The 20,023-nt window shown below is 33.8% G+C and overlaps 1 pseudogene; it reads left to right on the forward strand.

Annotated features, from left to right (window-relative positions):
• LOC115290565 overlaps positions 1 to 20,023 on the forward strand; it is a 108,353-nt pseudogene that overhangs the window by 61,764 nt on the left and 26,566 nt on the right.

Here is a 20,023-nt window from a genome sequence, read left to right on the forward strand (position 1 = left end):
TGGTCTTACAGTAAACTCCCAATAGTTCTAAGTGGTTATTAAGATCACAGGATTTTAGCATTGACAGGACACTCCATGTTGCTGTTATGTGTGTGTACACAGAAATAGAAATATGTAGAATGACATTTCATGGCATCAAGGTTTGTAATGTGGTCATTTGACAAATACATGGGTAGGGTGTGATTTATTTTTTTTCAGGCCACCATTTATCACTACTGAGAGATAACTTAAAGGAAACGCCTGATTGCTACAATTTATGTTTATTTTGCCTTAAATGTATTGGTGTTAAATGACAGTAACAAAGAAGAAACTTGTTCCATTTAAATAAGGTGTATAGTGAAAAGGTTTGGATCAAAATACTTACTTACTTTGACATTTTCCATGGAGAATTGTTTCTCAAACATCAAGCCTGACGAGTAAGGGATTTTTATAGTGGCATTCCCAAAGTCATAATTGTTGCTGGGGAGGTTCCACAAACATTTCTTTAAAAGCATATAATTATTGGGGTGCCTGGATGGCTCAGTCAGTTGAGCATCTGATTTCAGTTCATATCACGATCTCACAGTTCCTGAGCTTGAGCCCCCCATGGTGCTCACTGCTGTCAGCATGGAGCCTGCTTTGGATCCTATGTTCCCCTTTCTCTTCCCCTCCCCGACTCCCACTGTCTACAAAAAATAAACATTTTGAAAAAGTGTGTAAGGCAAGCCAGGGTGGCTCAGTCGGCTAAGTGTTTGACTTCAGCTCAGGTCATGATCTCACAGTGAGTCGGAGCCCCACGTCAGGCTCTGTGGTGACAGCTCAGAGCCTGGAGCCTGCTTCGGATTCTATGTCTCCCTCTCTCCCTGCCCCTCCCCTGCTCATGCTCTGTCTCTTTCTCTCAAAAATAAACACTAAATAAAATTGACAAAAGTATCTAATTATTGTTTCATTGTTCTTTTTTAAGCAGCAGGTTGAATTGTTTTATAAATGCAGTATGTTACGTATATATAACATCCTTTCTGTATTTTGAATTTCCCAGTTTTATCTTTTGGTTAAATATCCATGATATTCCCAGTTCTTCAGGAGGTATTAAACACATTTCTTTATTAAAACATTTTAAATGTTTGTCTTTAGTCTTGGAAAATAACAAGGGATCTATGTTAGTTTACTTTCAGAAATAATTTCATTTTCCAGTGGTCCAAGATGTGTTGTGTTATTATTTCAATATGGATCAGGGACCAGATTGCTTTATCCAAATAATGACAGTTACACCAGGGAATATTCTGTTGTAAAAACAAAAACGAAAACCTTGGTAGCTTTGACCTGGTGTAACACTTTGACAAAGAAAGTACAAGCTTCTCTGCATGAAAAAAGTCATATATACCCCTTACCTTTTACCTATTTTCCTAAAATAAAAATCAAGCATTGCCCTGGTGATTCTGAGCTGGAAGATCTGAGACTATACTGCTTTCCTAGACTCACACAAGCACTGTGGAGATGGACACGAAGTCAATTCAGAGCAGGTGCAAACCTCAGAGAGAAAGCTCATTCAGTAAATATTTACTGAAAGGCTATTATGTGTTAGTAACTGTTCTAGGCTGTAGGGATTAAAAGACCAGACCTCAAAGAGTTCAGCAAAGAGTAGCAGAGACAGAAAAGTCAACAGATAATTTCTGCTGATAGTAACATCGTGGCATTTTTTTTTTCTGTTCCAAATAAAAAACTTTTTCCCCATCCCTATAAAATATCCTTGAGAATACAGCAAAATCAAAGTCTGGCAACAGCACTGAATGTCTGCTATTGCCAGGAGAAGTTTCCCACTAAATGAATGATAGAAAAGATTGAATTTAGAAAACAGTCTTGATTACTCATTGCATATGCTTAACCAGAACAGGCAGACAGCACCGAAAGAAGTTTGATGTAATCGACTCCACCAATTATCTGTGCATAAATCCAGAGCACAGAGGCTGCAATGACAAAAACAAAAACAAAAAACATTTCCCTCCCAGGAAATGTATGGAAAGGCAAAGCAACAGGTAGATATCCCTCTGAAATGATAGGGGGGAAAAAAGGCCTATTCTGAGCTGCTCAGAAACAAAACTGCAATCTCATTCCCTCTGAGGCCCTACTGAGGTACAAACAGTCAAACAAAAACAGTTCTCCATATGCAAAACTGTAAACAAGAAAGAGCAAGAGGTTAAAAACTGGGAGGGAATATCATAAATAATGTGTAATTCTTTAAGGATGGGCCTGGTAATGACCGGTTTGCTCCAGAGAAGCAGGCTGCGCTGCGCGTTTGCAAGCCACCAGGTGCCAGAAGTTACTATAACCTTGACAGAGTGGTTTGTAGGGGGTGTGATGGGAATCAGCCTGTATGTAGAAGGTTAATGGTTAGATCTATCAAGACCTGGAGATTGTTAATTCCTGTCTACAATGGGAGCACGTTTTACTTTAATCTAGACTATTATATGGCCAAACAAGAATATGAACATATGATTACTACATAATCTAATTTTTCAACAGAATGTATGTTTTTTATGTGAAATATCCAAATTTCAACAATGGCATTAAAAATAGATTTACAGCATGATGTGGGGCTCATAGCGTAGACTGCACAAAACCTATCTGCAAGCTATATTTGGCTTATGGAACAGTTTGGAATCTCCTCTATAGGATATAGTCTTTTATATTATAATGAGACTATTAATAATAAGAAGAATAGCAATAGCTGGGAGAGAAAAGACATTTTACATGTGCCATTATTTTAAAGACTTTGTTTAACCCTCAGAAAAACAGAGAAACACACACATCAATCATAAATGTTAGGTTACTTGCCCAAAGTTACCCACATAGGAAGGAAATAAGATTTAGATCACATCTGATCTTAAATCCCAATCATAGATGCATGTAATGAGAGTAGGCAGTCCCAAATAATTCCAGCAGGCCCTTGCTAGATAATACACCTGTAAATGCCTAGAAACTAAACTCGGGCCTATGTAGAGTACTTGGCTTCAGTTTTATTTTTTCATTTTTAAAATGTTTATTCATTTTTGAGAGACAGAACATGAGTGGAGGAGGGTCCGGGATCGAAGGAGACACAGAGTCCGACGCAGCTTCAGGTTCCGACCTGTCAGCCCAGAGCCCCACACAGGGCTGGAACATGGATCGTGACATCATGAGCTGGGGTGAAGTCGGACACTCGACCGAGCCACCCAGCAGCCCGTGACTTCAATTTTAGATCTGAGTCAAAAATCCTGGTGATCAAGCGAGTGACAAAGATGTCTGCTCTATCTGTCACCAAAGACTAGGTCTAGACAGATTTTGTGTTAATAAGTATAAATAATTGGCGGCATTGAAAATTTTTAATGAATAACCTCTTCGAAGAAAAAAATTTCCATTATTAAAAAATGCTCATTTGCTAAGAAGATATATAAGTGAAAACATACATTAATAAAAGAAACCAGACTCAAAATACATTCCTAGTGTATAATCCCATTTGTAGGACATTGTGGGAAAGGCAAAGCTGTAGTAAGCAAAAAGAAATCAGAGGTTTCTAGAAGTTTGGCACAAGTGAAGAGATTGTCCTAGATAAACTTTGGGGGATGATCAACGTGTTATCATCATGTCTACTGCCAATCCACAGCATGATAGAGTAATTGTGTGTATTATATTAAAATATTTTTTAAAGTGTCTTTGGGGCACCTGGGTGGCTCAGTTGGCTAAGCATCCGGCTTCAGCTCAGGTCATGATCTCACAGTTCACAGGTTCCAGCCCTGCATTGGCTCTGTGCTGACAGCTCGGAGCCTGGAGCCTGCTTCAGATTCTGTGTCTCCCTCGCTCTCTGCCCCTCCCCCACTCATGCTCTGTCTCTCAAAAATAAACACTACAAAAATTTTTTAAAAAGATTTTAAAAAAGTGACTTTTGATCACTTCCTATAAATTATCACCGTGTCCTGTAAAGAACTCTATGGGCTAGGCTTTCCCTACATCCTCAAACTCATCCCTAATCTTTTTGACTTGGTCACTTTTTTTTTTTTTTTTAATAGATGTAGTATATTTTTCCTCTTCCTTTGAAGTGGTAACCCCCTCAGGGCCAGGAACAAACTGCTGGCAGAATTTCAAAGGGCTAAGTATTTTCTATCCAATTCTGGCATAAACACCCTTTCTTCTTAGAGGCCAGGGGTGGACATTTCCCCACCCAAGCACAGTTGTTTTATTTCATCATCTTTTGATTATTTTGTTGTTAACTTGTTTATTTATAAACAAGGATAGAAATTTCTCTAAATACGTTCAGAGGTAACACAAAATGTTTCACTTAAAGAAAGGAACAAAAATAACTGGCAAATTCTTGGCATAAATAATTTTTTGTTTGTTCCCCATTATATTCTGTCTTACAGACGCTTTTATATATATGTATATATGTTTAAAGAATATATGTTATATATATATACAGATATATATAAAAGAATATGAACATTATATATATAGGAACAGTATATTTGCTACCGCCACATTGATAAAATTGATATATTAATATGATACATTGTTAATCATATTCATCATGTGATATGGATTATATGCCACTAAGTTACACATTATGAATATGTTCAAACTAGCACATATTATAATAGGATATATCATAAACATTGCATATCATAAGATAATTATATATTTTATAATTATGTATTTATGAAACTAAATAAAATATATTCTTCTTCACCAAATTATATATTCCCTATGCCAAAGTAGAATTTAGCAAGCTATAGTCAAATTTGGCCTGTCTGTTGTTTTCATGAGTAAACTTTATTGGAACATAGTCAAACCCATTCATTTATGTATCAGGCTATTTCCATGCTCAAAGACAGTGATGATCCATTACAGTGATCACATGGCCCTTACATTCAAAATATGTAGTGTCCAGACCTTTATAGAAACAGTTTGTCAGCCTCGATCCTAGAGTATAAATATTCCATCTGTCTTTGTCCCTTTCTTTCTTATCTACGTATCTACCCATCCATCCATCCCATACACACTGTGTAATTTGTAATATTAGAGTAAGGTATATTAATTATGTTACATGGATATAAAAACTAATATAGGTGTGTTTCTTTGTTATGCCACTATTATTTCTCAAATGGATTATTACAAGAAAAAAAAAATAAAAGCAAACACCCTCCTCTTTGATAGCCCTGAGTCCACTTTTACCTTCTAAATTCCAGGCTCCAAAGAAAGAAATTCTGTCAACCACTCTGCTTAAAATTTTCCAGTTTTCCCCCCTTTACACTTATAATAAATCAATAATCTTTATCCTGATTACAATTCTATACAATCTGGCTTCCACAATGCTACATATCCACACTGATTTTTTTCTCTTAAGCCATTATTCATGCATATGCCAAATTCCATTCTCTCTTCCAGGAATATTTTTCCCACAATCTTTCTATGACTAGGATTTCTTGCCATTTAGATCTAAGCATGAAAGTTATCTTCTCAAAGACTTTTCTTGTCTACACAACCTAAAGTATGTTTCTTGATTATATGTTACTTTGAATTTATTCCAAAATTAAAATAAAAGTCTAATGAAATTAAAATTTTTTTTCCTAACCTGTTCTCTGCTATACCAACAGTACCATAATAGTGACTGGCCTTGCCTGTGTGAAAAATCTACTGTGTAGAAAACACACAACTTGTGTCTGTATATGGATATTTCTATCCTTCCTTTTCTGGCCTTACAGCACAATCTTTTACCTATGAATTACTCACTGGTCTGTTTTATATGAGTTCACAGTTAATGAAAAGCAAAGAAATCATATACTTCAGCAAAAGGCCATCTTTGCTGAGTAGTATGGTAGACTAAATGTCTTGAGTATCATATTTGGGCAATAGTCAGAACCTGATCAAAAATATCAGATGGAACTGAGATTTTTGTTTTTAAATAAAACATGGTCACTTATCACAATTATTTTTAAATCAGTATAGGCTAATTAAGAAATGTTTCTAAAACTAGAAGAAAATCAACTTTTATCCAACTGAATTTTATTGAATTTCCATTGCTGTTGTAACGTCCTGTCCATTGCTGGAGGGCAGGTGGGCAGGTTAAATGGGTGATGGGTATTATGGAGGGCATTTGTGATAAGCACTGGATGTTGGATGGAGGTGATGAATTGCTACATTCTACACTGGAAACAAACATCAAACTAACTAGAATTAAATAAAAACTTGAAAAATAAGAATAAATAAAAATTCAGGCATGAATATAAGTACTAGCTAATCATGGCAAAATGTTGGGATACATAAATATCACTTTTTAAGCATCATAAACTGAGACTAAAATGTTTATATAGGGTACTCAAGGAAATTGACAGCAGGGACTCTTTTAATGCAGACCTTCAGTTTCTACTGTAGGTATTTTCAATTAAATCATACTCTATAAATTTTCTTTTACTGTATCTTTTTTGAGGGTTATGGGAAGTAAATGTTTCAGTAGATTGACTCATTAAATCCCTCCCTGAAAAATACTGCAAAATTTCTTCATCACATATAAACTCAAAATGTATGTTCCAACTTTACTTCCACATTGACATGTTTCACCTACATATTTTTATTTGCATGATGTAATTCCATAAAAATAAATGTAATGTTGCTTTTTATAAAAATAAACACAACCATTTTGTGTTTTTGTGTTGTGATTAGGGACCTCCTCTTTACTTTTTTTGTATCTTTAATGTACACTAGAATATAATAAGTACAGCAATGGTCAATGAATGTTTCATAGATACAAATAGAATACAACAACTCGCATCTTGTATATAAATATAGAAAGAAATGTATTGTCCAAGTTATTCCTTTTTTTCCTGGCTTTTCTTAATATCATCTATTATATCTATTATATCTAAGTATTTCCAAATACATGTGCCTTTGATCTTTAACTTCGGGATTAAAAGTTCAAGAGACGATATATAAATGTGAGTTAAAACTGCTACTATCACTGAATGCTACATTATTATTTTAGGGAGGAGGAACTAGTTTACATGCCACACCTTAAAAGACAAACATAATTTAATATTTTGAATATAAGTTTTATGAAAATACTTGCAATAAAACTTACATAATAAAAGATAAACGATGGTCTTTTGAAAATTAAGGTATATAATCAGCATATGATGAAATAAACTAGAGAAACCTTAAAGCTGAAATCAGATTATTGGGTAGAAAGATCTGATTCCAATCATGAATGGATCTTCATCTGTCTAAATCATGTGTATCAAAGAATGAGGAAATAAAAACTAAGAATGAGTATTAGCTAATAAATGATTTAAATAGAAGTGTAATAAGCTGAAAAAATTTTAATGTCCAAAAGAACCTTGTACATATACAGGCCAACATAACATCTATTATTGTATAGATGTCATATAAACACAGCATCTTGGTCTCTTGATTTATTAATACAACTTTTTTTTAATGTTTATTTTGAGACAGACAGCGTGCACACACAAGTGGTGGTGGGGTACTAAAGAAAGAGGGGGAGACCTAATTTCAGGCAGGTTGTACACTATCAGTACAGAGCTCAAACTCATGAACCAGGAGATCATGACCTGAGCCAAAATCAGGAGTCAGATGCTTAACAACTACGTCACCCTGGTGCCCAAATTAATACAATATTTTTTTCTGGTTCTATGTTTACAGAAAAGAATTGATACCATTGTCTCCCTTTATATTGATGCAGCATAAAAAGATAGATATAAATTAATATTAGAAGCAGTGAAAGACAAATAAACACAAATATGTTAAATTGTGCAAATATGTAAATGTTCATAAGGATGTGGAATGTTTACCTGTGATGTAGTTTACCTTATAAATAGTATCTAAGAAAACATAAAATGAAGCAGAACATTAATAATTTGCCTTGCTATATAAAACATTAATTCTGTTAGTTTGTTTTTATCTAACATTTCAACTAACTTAATATTATAATGTATCATTCATATGTCTCCTATGAATCATTAAAGTAAAGCTTAACTTAGTGATTGAGATATTAATAGAGGAAAATTATTTTCTGCATTGCTTGTGAATGACATTGATAAACTCTTCCTTTAGTTTTCCAATTGTGGTAACATTACATAGAAATTGCCAAAGCCTCTTCAAACTTAATAATTATACAGTCACCTTTTTCATGGATAGTAATATACTGTCCCCTTAATCATATTTTAACTGGGCTGATTTATAGACAAATTTTCAGGCGTAGAGGACCACCTTGGAGCTGATCGACAATTCTGGCAATGTAAATTCTCTAGAGCACCTCTAGAAAAATAGAATTGACAACTCTACAAATATATTTTTAACTACTAGCAATATAAGCATAGTCACTCTCATCTTCCACCACTCAGGAACACAGAATGAAAAGAACACTGCAACTCACATTTCAGAAATTAAATAGCTCACATTTAAAACAATTCCAGAAGGCAAGCTGGCTGCTGGAATGTAAAAAAACAAACAAAACAAGAAAAGGCGGCTGAAAGAGGCCGTTTCAGATTTGTCTCAGATATACTGACATATACAGGGCAGTTTTTAAAAAAGCTCTTGTGTATTTATCTCCCTCTTCTCATTTTTCTCATCCGCTCTTCTAAAGGCAACATATCATGTGTAAGGCACTATGAAAGTCTCTTATCTCAAACTGATGCAATTCAGTGTAGAAGATAAAATAGAAAAAAAAATGAAGTGATTGTGAAGAATCAGAAACAACCTAATGATTCACTAACAGGGGAATGGATAAAAAAAATTGTTGCATATGGATATTTCTTGACTCATGATGGAGATATGTTCTGATAAGACACCCTAAGTGAAAAAATTCTAAGTTGAAAATGCATTTAGTACACCTAACCTACCGATCATCATAGCTTTACCTAGTCTACCTTAAATGTGCTTTGAACACTAACATTCGCCTGCACTTGGGGAAAATCATCTAACACAAAACCTATTTTACAATGAAGTGCTGAATACCTCATGTGATTTATTGGATACTGTACCCAAAGTGAAAAACAAATGGTTGTATGGATATAAATGGCTATTTAAGTGTATTGGTGGTTTATCCTGTTAATAATGTGGTGGACTGGGAGTGAAGCTCACTGTCACCACCAAGCATCATGAGAGAGCACTGCACTGTTGCTCTAGCCCTGAAAAAAGATCAAAATTCAAAAGCTGAAGTACAGTTTCTACTGAACATGTATCACTTTTACACCATCACAAAGCTGAAATATCATAAGGCAAACTATCATTAAGTCAAGAACTATCTGTATTCATATCATAAAGCAAAACAATACTGCACTAAAATAAAGGATTACTGCATTTATCTCATGGACAAATCTCAAAACAAAGTAAAATTTTAAAAAGCAAATTAAAGATGACTTTAGCTTAGATAGCTTAGATATCATCCATATAAAAATTTAAAACATGCAAATAATTTTATGCATTATTTGTAGATATAAATCTGGTAGTAAGAGAAGGAAAACCTACTAAGTATCAAACTACAATTGATATATTGGCTTTCTCTGGGGATGGCAAAAAAAGGAATGAATTTAGATATGGGTGTATAGGCTGTTGGAACATTTCTATAATTTTTATGTATTTGGAATAGAATTTTAAAATCTGAAACAATAAAGTATAAGCATTTGCCCAAGTTGCAGTCTGAGAATGACGACATTGTTCTGTTTTCCCATTTGTTTGAAATAGTTCATAAAATTAAAAATAATGTTTGAAATTTGCACAAACATGTATACATGCACATTTATTTTTAAAGATCCGTCTCTTAAAATTTACAGCATGACAACTAAACTCTAAATGACAAATATATTATAGTTTGGTTTACACTAATATTAAGTTCATATTTAAGCTCAGATAATATAAAATGAAGCTGAAAATTAAGATCTCTTAAAAAATGGATGGTACAAACTTTGAGGTATGGATTGAAAAAGTCACAGGTGTACAGTGATAGTATTAAAATAGTTTTGTATGGTTACAGAAGGTAATTATACTTGTGGTAAGAAGAGCATAACAGAATTGTATAGCAGAGTTGTGTATCACTATGTTGTACACCTGAAACTAATGTAACATTCTGGGTCAACTCTACTTCAATAAATAAAATATTAAATTAAAAAGAATGGTATATCCAAAGAAAATAAAAAGTGCTTCCATTTCTCAAAGTGTAGACATTAATAAGTTAGAACATTACTAACAAAATTAATATGTCTTTTTCTGGACTCCAGTTAATTTGGTGAGATAAAGGACATTAAAAGCACTACAAGCGCATTTTCCTACTTCAAGTGTATCACACATAATAAGGATTCATAAAACTGAAAAGAGGGAGCACAAAAAGGTTCATAGATTTTAAAAAAGAAAAGAAAAAGTAGTCTTAAAAGCATAACTGATGCATTCTGTGAAATCTCAACTCCAGAGAAATATTACATCATTTCCATTAATTTCACATGGGTAAGATTTTCTTACTGAAATTACAACCTAAAGTGTAACTATAGTAGTATATATGATCTACTGTCTTTATCATATCCCTGAGTTGTACAATCATATAGCATCTCCGTCATTAACATTGAAAGAGCAGGATATATTAACCAGCATATTGCCAGTCTAGATCTGTTTATGGTCCATCTTTTCATCAATTTGCAAAAAATTATTGTGTTTAGAATCAACAAGAAGGGGCAATTTTTATTCTCAGAGTAGATATCACAATGTATTAGGGCTCTGTTCTCCACATCCTGGCCAACATTTGTTATCTCCGGTCTTTTTAATAGTAGACATCATCATAACAGATATGAAGTTATGGCTCAAAGCTATAGTCATCAAAACAGTATGGTATTGGCATAAAAATGGACACCTCATTCAACAGGATAGAATCAAGAGTCCAGAAATAAACTTATGCGTATGTGATCAATTAATTCATGACAAAGGAGCCAAGAATATACAGTGGACAAAGAAAAGGAGAATCTCTTCAAGAAGTGATTTTGGAAAAACCAGACAGCCACATACAAAAGAATGAAGCTGGGCCACTGTCTGATACCATATACAAAAATCAACTCAAAACAGATTAAAGACTTGAATGTTAACACCTGCAACTATCAAACTCCTAGGAGAAAACTCCTTGCTACTGGTCTTGATGATTTTTTCAACATGACATCATGCAAAATCAACAAAAAGCAACAATAAATAAATGAGACTATATCAAACCAAAAAGCTTCTGCACAGCAAAGGACAAAGGAAACTATCAACAAAATGAAAAGGCAACCTAGAGAATGGTAGAAATTACTTCTAAATCATGTATCTGATGAAAGGTTGATATCCAAAATATACCAACAAATCATACAGCAGCAAAAAATAAATAAAAATAACCCAATTTAAAAAGTTACAAGAGACCTCAAAAGACATTTTTCCAAACAAGACATACATGCCAATAGGTATATAAAAAGTTGTTCAACATCACTTATCCTCAGAAAATATAAGTAAAATATACTACTTTGTCTGAATATCTGTAGCCCTATTAAAGCATAATGGCAAAAATATCCATATTTGGGGGTCCTTGGGTGGCTTAGCCGGTTGAGTGTCTTGACTTCAGCTCAGGTCATGATCTCATGGATTGTGAGTTCAAGCCCCACATCAGTCTTTGTGCTTTGTGCTGACAGCTCAGAGCCTGAAGACTGCTTCAGATTCTATGTCTCCCTCCCTCTCTGCTCCTTCCCCACTCATACTCTGTCTCTCTCTCTCCTTCACAAATAAACATAAAAAAAAGCCATAGTTGGTCATAGGAAAAAATAGTATGTAATATAATAAAAATAATACACAATAGCATATTATTAAAATATGCAAAATATATACTTCAATAAGATAAGAAACCTCACAGGTCAAAAAAATGTTTTCAAGATGCTGTTGTCTTAAAGTTTATCATTTAGTATTTTTTATTTATATTAGAATTTAGAAAGACACATAAATAAAGCAATCAGAGGAGAGTTTATGTAGATCAAAATAACATTCATTTGCCAAATTAGGATAATTAAACTTAGTCATTATCAGAACTGTATGTAAAATATAAAAAAAGTCAATAATTTTACTGTATCACATAATACTTTTAAAAAAACATGACACTGGCATTCTGGAGATCAGGCAGTGATTTTCATGGATTTAAGTCTCTATGAAGCATTTCTTTAAATATATAGCTAGATTGATAAGAGATTTCAAATATGAAGAGTTAATGCTATCTACATTTGGACTCTTCTGCATTTACTAAAGAATAGACATCACACTACCATCATAAGCATCATTATCACATTACTGTTATTATGATATGTGGTACCATGTTTAACTAAATACTTCCACATACTCTGTTTCGTAATTTCTTTTAACAGTATCAATTAAATGAACTCATTAAAAAGTTTATTAACAAGTGTAAGATTTAGAAATTTCCTGTAGTTGATTTACCTTTTCCTATTATGTACATGAGTATAATGAAGCTGGCAGAAGATTTTAACTTCTTAAAAGTTTTACTCTCTTGAGTCTGCAAGATAATATCTAACTCCCTCTTCTTGGATACCTGGATCTAAGCTATACATTTCTCATGAAAATCACTTTTGATTTAAATGAGAAAATCAAGTATCACAAATTTTCTAACTCACTTTACTGAGACCCTTTCTCTGACAATAGCACTTCTCTCTGTCCACTTACTACCAAAACATCAATCAGTATCAGAATTTTCCATTTCCTCTCCAGTGATAAACCAATAAACATAAAATGTATTTAAGGGAAAAAAAGAAAAAATTCATAAAACCCAAACAAAGACAAAAAATAATCCAAACTTTTCTTTATGAAATTTTATCTAGGTCTATTATATGCATGCAAACTGTATCCTAACTACCCTGAGCTGTTAAAAGGTTTTAAAAGATAGTATCATAGACAAGTAAGCATAAAATCAAATACTGCCAAACAAAAATTTCAAAGGACATTTGTAATAAAAGGATAAGAGATTTTATTCAGATTCCTGCAGTAGGGGACAGAAACTTCCATACAAATCTGAGCTCAACTCTTCTTAAACAAAAAGTGGAAGGTTTTTCAAGTATTTGGGAAAGCTAGTGGAAAACCACCTAAAGACATTAGTGGGTGGGTTGGTTAATGTGATTAAAACATCTGTGTTAACTAACTGGAATTTATCAAAATTAGCCTCCTACCCTCAATGGGAGATAGAGGCCTTATCTTTATGGAAGATGCCATTTTAAAAAAGATGGTTCTTGGGGCACCTGGGTGGCTCAGTAAGTTGATTTAATGCTTTAAATCAAGACATCTGATTCTTGATTTCAGCTCAGGTCATGATCTCATGGTTCATGAGTTCAATGAGACCCATGTTGGGCTCTGTGCTGTTAGCTGTTAGTACCAACAACAAAGAGCCTCGTTGGAATTCTCTATCTCCCTCACACTCTGCCCCTCTGCCATTCATATACACACTCTCTCCCTAAAAATAAACTTTGGGGCTCCTGGGTGGCTCCTTTGGTTGAGCGTCCAGCTTCAGCTCAGATCATGATGTTAGGTTCATGGGTTCGAGCCCCGCGTCAGGCTCTGTGCTGACAGCTAGCTCAGAGCCTGGAACCTGCTTCAGATTCTGTATCTCCCTCTCTCTCTCTGACCCTCCCCTGTCTTGCTCTCTCTCTCAAAAAAAAAAAAAAAACCTTTAAAAATTTAACAAAAAGATGCTTCTTTTGCTGAGACTATAAAACTGGCAAGAGGTTTAACGAAAATTTACATCTTAAGAAACAAAAAACTTACAATTTTTCTAAATGCATGCTCTAAGAATAGGGAGGTTAGGGATCTATACAGTCACGGAGAAACCTGCCTAAATTTTAGTAAAGCTGAGGGGATCATTAAAGCCATCTTGGTCAGGACTCTGGGCATAGGGTAAGATGGACACCCAGAAAATCCTGTGCTAGGAACAGCAATGACAGAAACAGAGGAATCAGACTTCAGGCTCCTGGATTTGAGTGTGGGAGTTGGAATGTTCCTCATCCAATGTGAGCACTTGATCAGCATTTTGCAATAATAATAATAATAATAATAAATAGTAATTGCATTGATTATATAATAGTAATTATTATTTGAATCTAGAATAGCGCACCAAAAGGAAAAATGTAAAATTCTTAGTCTCGAATGATGTATATTTTATATACTTATATATTATGATATATTCACATATAATAATACTTACATATTAAATATGTTTTAATGACAGACATAGTTCTATCTCCTATAAGAATTAACTATCATTAATCCCAAAATTCAACTCATTAAGTAAAAGATAAACTGATTAAACCTGTTATTTTCTTTCTTGAGTGTGCGCAAGGGAATGTTGATATAGACATTTGGTAAAACCAAATTGACTGCCCTTTACTTATCATACTTTATTAGGAACTTTTCTGAGGTATACAAATTTCTTTTTTACTTTGGACTTTTAACAAAGTATACAAACAAACAATAATCTAAGTCAACTATGAAAGTGGAGAATAATTTTCTTCCCCTTTCTAGAAACCCTCTCCTAGGGACTTGAAAAAATCTTTGAAAAAATTTGAAAGGTATCAAAAGTGATCACGTGTGATTGGTTTAAGATTTGATGCATGAAGAATAAGAATTTTTATTTCCCACAAACCGTAATCCAATGCTTTAAGAGTTTACTAATGACCTCCATATGAAGGCTGTGTTTGCTCTTAAATTCAGTTAACTACATTTCAACTCAAAAGGGAGCACATGCTATTTGAGGGGTCACAGGGCACATATATGTTGCTTGGAAGATGTCCCTAATGTTTTATATATATATATATATACATATACATACACACACACACACATGTTTTCTTCATTATTTGTACACATGGTTTCTGAATAATTTATTAGGTCATACATTTTACTTTTCATGTATCTGTATAAACAGTATACTTTCATTTTGAAAGAAATGGAGATTAAGTTATTGATTAGCAAGACAATTGTAACTTATATAAGAATTGTTATCTACATAGTTTTATTTAAAGAATAGTATACAATATATATCAAAGCTGCATAGATGTTTCTGTCCTTAACACATAATCATTTATGAGTTCAAGTAATGCAAAATCAAGTTACTGTAAATCATTTTTATATTCTTCATTCTCCTGTCATTTGTCATCTATACACTGAAAGTAAAGGGAAAGAATATAACATTTTCTTACTAGGACTGAAGTTTTAGTAAGAAACAAGGAAATATTACCATCTGTTCTGTTTCCTATTGACCTATGAACAATGAAGAAGCCTATTTTTTTGCTTCAATTATATAGATAAATTAAAATTACACAAAGCTAAAATGCTGTAATGGAGGAATCTCAATTTTCCACTACAAGTCTTACAGCATCCCACTCAATTTTTTATGCACCGTACTCAGATATATCCTGAGAGAAGGTTTTCTCCCTATGTTCTGCCTCTCCTCCATACCTTAGTGATCCAGTATGCGTGAGTTTTGCTTCCTTGGCTTAAAGCCAGTGATATGGTCATGTTTTTCTTGGGCTCTGATAATTAACTCTGTGTTTGGTTTTCAAATCAAATCAGTTTTGCCAATGAGGGTTTTTAAGCAAGTATTTAGACACTGATGAGATAAATCTGCCTACTCAAACAGTTCCATTTCCAGTGGGCTATAGATTTAAGTGATTGTCATCTCTGAAATGTTATTTATACCCAAGTTGCACATGGTCATGTCTATTACATAAAGAGGGACAAAAATGTATTCCAGATGAAATAGACCAGAGGCTACCCTTTATTCATTTTCCTTTGTCTTTGTTTTTGCTGATTCCTTTAGACGCTCAACAGGACCAGAGGACCCTTTGGCTTCTGGTTTAATTCTAAATATTATAAAAACAGATAATTATTACTATATTTGTAGAATTGCTTTCACTGTTGTGTTTTATATACTATGGTTTTTGTTATAGTTTATATTGCATTTTATGGGTGATATAAAAACAAATTTATAGTATGTATCTTATTGGTTGAGAAGTCAATGTTCAACTTTTAATATTTTTGTTAAGTTCTCATTTGTCAAACACTATGTGACAGGTCATGAGTTGAGTTCTTTACATGCATTATTTCAATTAATCCCACTATACAGATAAGAACTGACATTTAGAGATGTTATTTGCACAGCTTTCCAACCCATAAAGGGTCAAAATCAGTGACAGAACCATCATCTGACAGAATCTAATTCTCTAACTTTCCTATAGTTTATAAATATCATAATGTCCATTAGGGAGGGTCAGTCAGTTGTGGGTCTGACTTCAGCTTAGGTCATAATCTTGTGGTCTGTGGATTGGGGCCCTGTGTTGGGCTCTGTGCTGAGAGCTCAGAGCCTGGATCCTGCTTAGGATTCTCTGTCTCCCTCTCTCTGTCCCTCCCTCGCTTGCACTCTCTGTCAAAAATAATAAATAAAGGTTAAAAAAATTAAAAATATCAGGACACCTGGTAGCTCAGTTGGTTAATCATCTCACCATTCTCAAATTCAAGCCTTGCATCAGACTCTGTGTTGATACACTTGGAGCCTGGAACCTGTTTTGGATTTTGTTTCTCTCTCTTTGTCCCTCCCACACACAGTCTCTGCCTGTCTCTCTCAAAAATAAATATTAAAAAAAATTCAGAATATTATTAAAAGAAAAATCACAACATCAGGTTTTGAGGTAACTTTTCATATGTATTGTTTTAAACATTCAGGTTACTTTCCTTTACAAGTAATGCACACAACAAAACTAAGAGGTAATTATTTTATGAATTATAAAAATTGATAAACCTCTAGGTCAGACTTACCAAAAAGAAACAAGAAACAACCCAAATAGATAAAATCATGAGTGAAAGAGGAGAGATAACAACCAATACTACAGAAATACAATTATAAGAGAATATTAGAAAAATTCTGTGCCAACAAACTGGGCAATCTGGAAGACATGGGTAAGTTCCTAGAAACATAGAAATTATCAAAACTCAAGCAGGAAGAAATAACCAGTAAAGAAACTGAAGCTGCCAACAAACATAAGTTCAGGGCCAGATGTCTTCCCAGGAAAATTCTACCAGACATTTAAAAAACAGTTAATACCTATTCCTTTCAAATTGCTCCAAAAAATAAAAATGGAAGAAAAATTTCCAAACTAGTTCCACGAGGCCAGCATTACCTTCATTCCAAAACCAGACAAAGGCCCCACTAAAAGGAGAATTACAGGCCAATATCCCTGATAAACATGGATGCAAAATTTTTCAGCAAGATATTAGCAAATTGAATTCAACAGACATGAAAAGAGTTATTCATGGTGATTAAATGGAATTTATTCCTGGGCTTCAGGGCTGGTTCAATACCCACAAATCAATCTACATGATATACCACATTAATAAAAGAAAGGATAAGAACCTGTCAATAGGAGCATCTGCATCGTGAATTGGTTGAGCATCCAACTTTGGCTCAGGTCATGATCTTGTGATTTGTGAGTTCAAGCACTACATCAGGCTCTGTGCCAGCAGCTCAGTGCCTGGAGCTTGCTTCAAATTCTGTGTCTCCTCTCTCTGCCCCTCCCCTACTATTGCTCTGTCTCTCAAAAATAATAAACATTTTTAAAAATTGAGAAAAATAGAAGCAGAAAAAGAAGTTGACAAAATACAGCATCCATTCTTGATAAAAATCCTTAACAAAGTAGGGATAGAGGGAATATACCTCACCATCATAAAGGCCATATATGAAAGATCAATGGAGAAAAACTTAGAGCTTTTCCTCTATGGTCAGTAATAAGACAGGATGTCCATTCTCATCATTGTTATTCAAATTAGTGCTGGAAGTCCTGGCTCAGCCATCAGACAACAAAAAGAAATAAAAAGAAAGTCAAACTTTCACTATTCACAGACAACATGATGCCCTACATGGAAAACCATAAAGATTTCAACAAAAAAATTGCTAGAATAGATTAATTCAATAAACCCACAGGATATTAAATGTACAGAAATCAGTTGAATTTCTATATATTTATAATGAAACAGCAGAAAGAGAAATCAGGAAATTTATCCCTTTTACAACTGAATCAAAAGCTAAAAGATACCTAGGAATAAACCTAACCAAAAAGAGGTAAAATAACTGTATTCTGAAAACTATAGAACACTTATGAAAGAAATTGAAGAGGACACAAAGAAATGGAAAAACAGTCCATGCTCTTGGCTTGCAAAAACAAATGTTGTTCAGATATCTATATGACCCAAAGCGATATACATTTTAAACTTATTTATTTTAAGAAAGAATGTATAAAAGAAAAGGTATGCAAGGGAGGGGTAGAGAGAGGGCTAGAGAATTCCCATGCTGCCAGTGCAGAGCCTGATGAGGGGCTCGATCTCATGAATTGTGAGATCATGACCTGAGGTGAAATCAAGAGTCAGATGCTTAACTCAAGGAGCCACCCAGGTACCCTATAATCTATACATTTAATGAAATACTATCAAAATACCACTAGAATTTTTCACAGAGCCAGAACAAAAATTCTAAAATTTGTATGGAACCATAAAAGACCCCAAAAAGCCAAAGCAAAGGAAAAGCAAAGCTAGAGGCATTGTAGTTTGACATCAAGCTATATTACAAAGCTGTAGTCATCAAGACAGTATGGTACTGGGATAAAAACAGACACACAGACCAATGAAACAAGAGAAAATCCAGAAATGGACCCACAACTATATGGTCAAGTAATCTTCAAGAAAGCAGGCAAGAATATCCAGTGGGAAAAAAAGACAGACTCTTCAACAAATGGTGCTAGGAAAACTGAACAGAAACATGAAGAATGAAACTGACCACTTTTTTGCACCATACATAAATTAAAAATGAATTAAAGGCCTAAATGTGAGACAGGAAACCATCCTTGAGGAAAACACAAAAAGCAGTCTCTGACCTTTGTCCCAGCAACTTCACCCTAGACACATTGCAGAGGCAAGGAAAATAAAAGCAAACAAGAGCTATTGGGACTTTCTCAAGATAAAAAAGCTTCTGCATAGTGAAAAACAATTAAAAAGAAAAAACCTAAAAGGCAGCCTATGGAATGGAAGAAGATACTTACAAATGACATAACTGATAAAGGGTTATTAGCCAAAACTAAGTATATTTACAAACTTTAAGAAAAACACAGTATTTCTCTATTTAAATATAGATCACCTTAGCCTAAATAGGTTTAAATAATTAATAATTATTTAAAAGTAATGTATGAAGGCCTTATTAAAGCCAAGTGAAATCAGTTTCTTATTTTACTTTTAAGAGCTGTTTCTAGGAAAAGTGTGGGCATCAGTCATGTTGGGCCTTGGCTTCAAAGCGCTTTCTGAGACATGATTCTAAGGCTAACTATGTAAAGAAACCAAACACTTGATAACTGGACTGTGTGTCATTAAATCAGCAGGACTTAAACATTAACCTGTGATTTTGGCATAAAAGTGATCAACAGGCCAGCATAAGAGGGCATAATATAGTCCTAGATAGGGCCAAAGAATAAAGTTCAAATAGAAGGAAAATTCCTAAGAATGAGACTCAGGTAAACAGGGAATAGAGGTAGGTACAGCAGTTCAGTGATTTTTCTTTGTTTTGAGTTTTTCCTTAGAAGCAGTCATCTGTTTTACATAAATTTTGATACATTCCTATAACCATAGAATACAGTTTCCTCCTGGACTCCTGTGTACCAATAAATATGTATTTATCAACATAATCTGTAGAAAATACATATAGAATGTAAAACTCTGTATGTTTACACTAATATATATTTGATCATCTTTAATTAAAATGCCATTCTCAGTTTTAAATACAAAGATATGCATATGACTGTTTTGGTTTTGCTTACAATTTCTAATATAATTGAAGTAATACAGCTTTACAATAACATGTTTATATATAGTAGCTACTTAACTACCTACTCTTCCAAATCTATTTTTCCTTCCTTCATGGGTACACTTACATCAATTAACAACCTCCTCACATTTCCCC

This window comes from Suricata suricatta, chromosome 4, assembly GCF_006229205.1.
Source record: "Suricata suricatta isolate VVHF042 chromosome 4, meerkat_22Aug2017_6uvM2_HiC, whole genome shotgun sequence".
NCBI lineage: Eukaryota > Metazoa > Chordata > Mammalia > Carnivora > Herpestidae > Suricata > Suricata suricatta.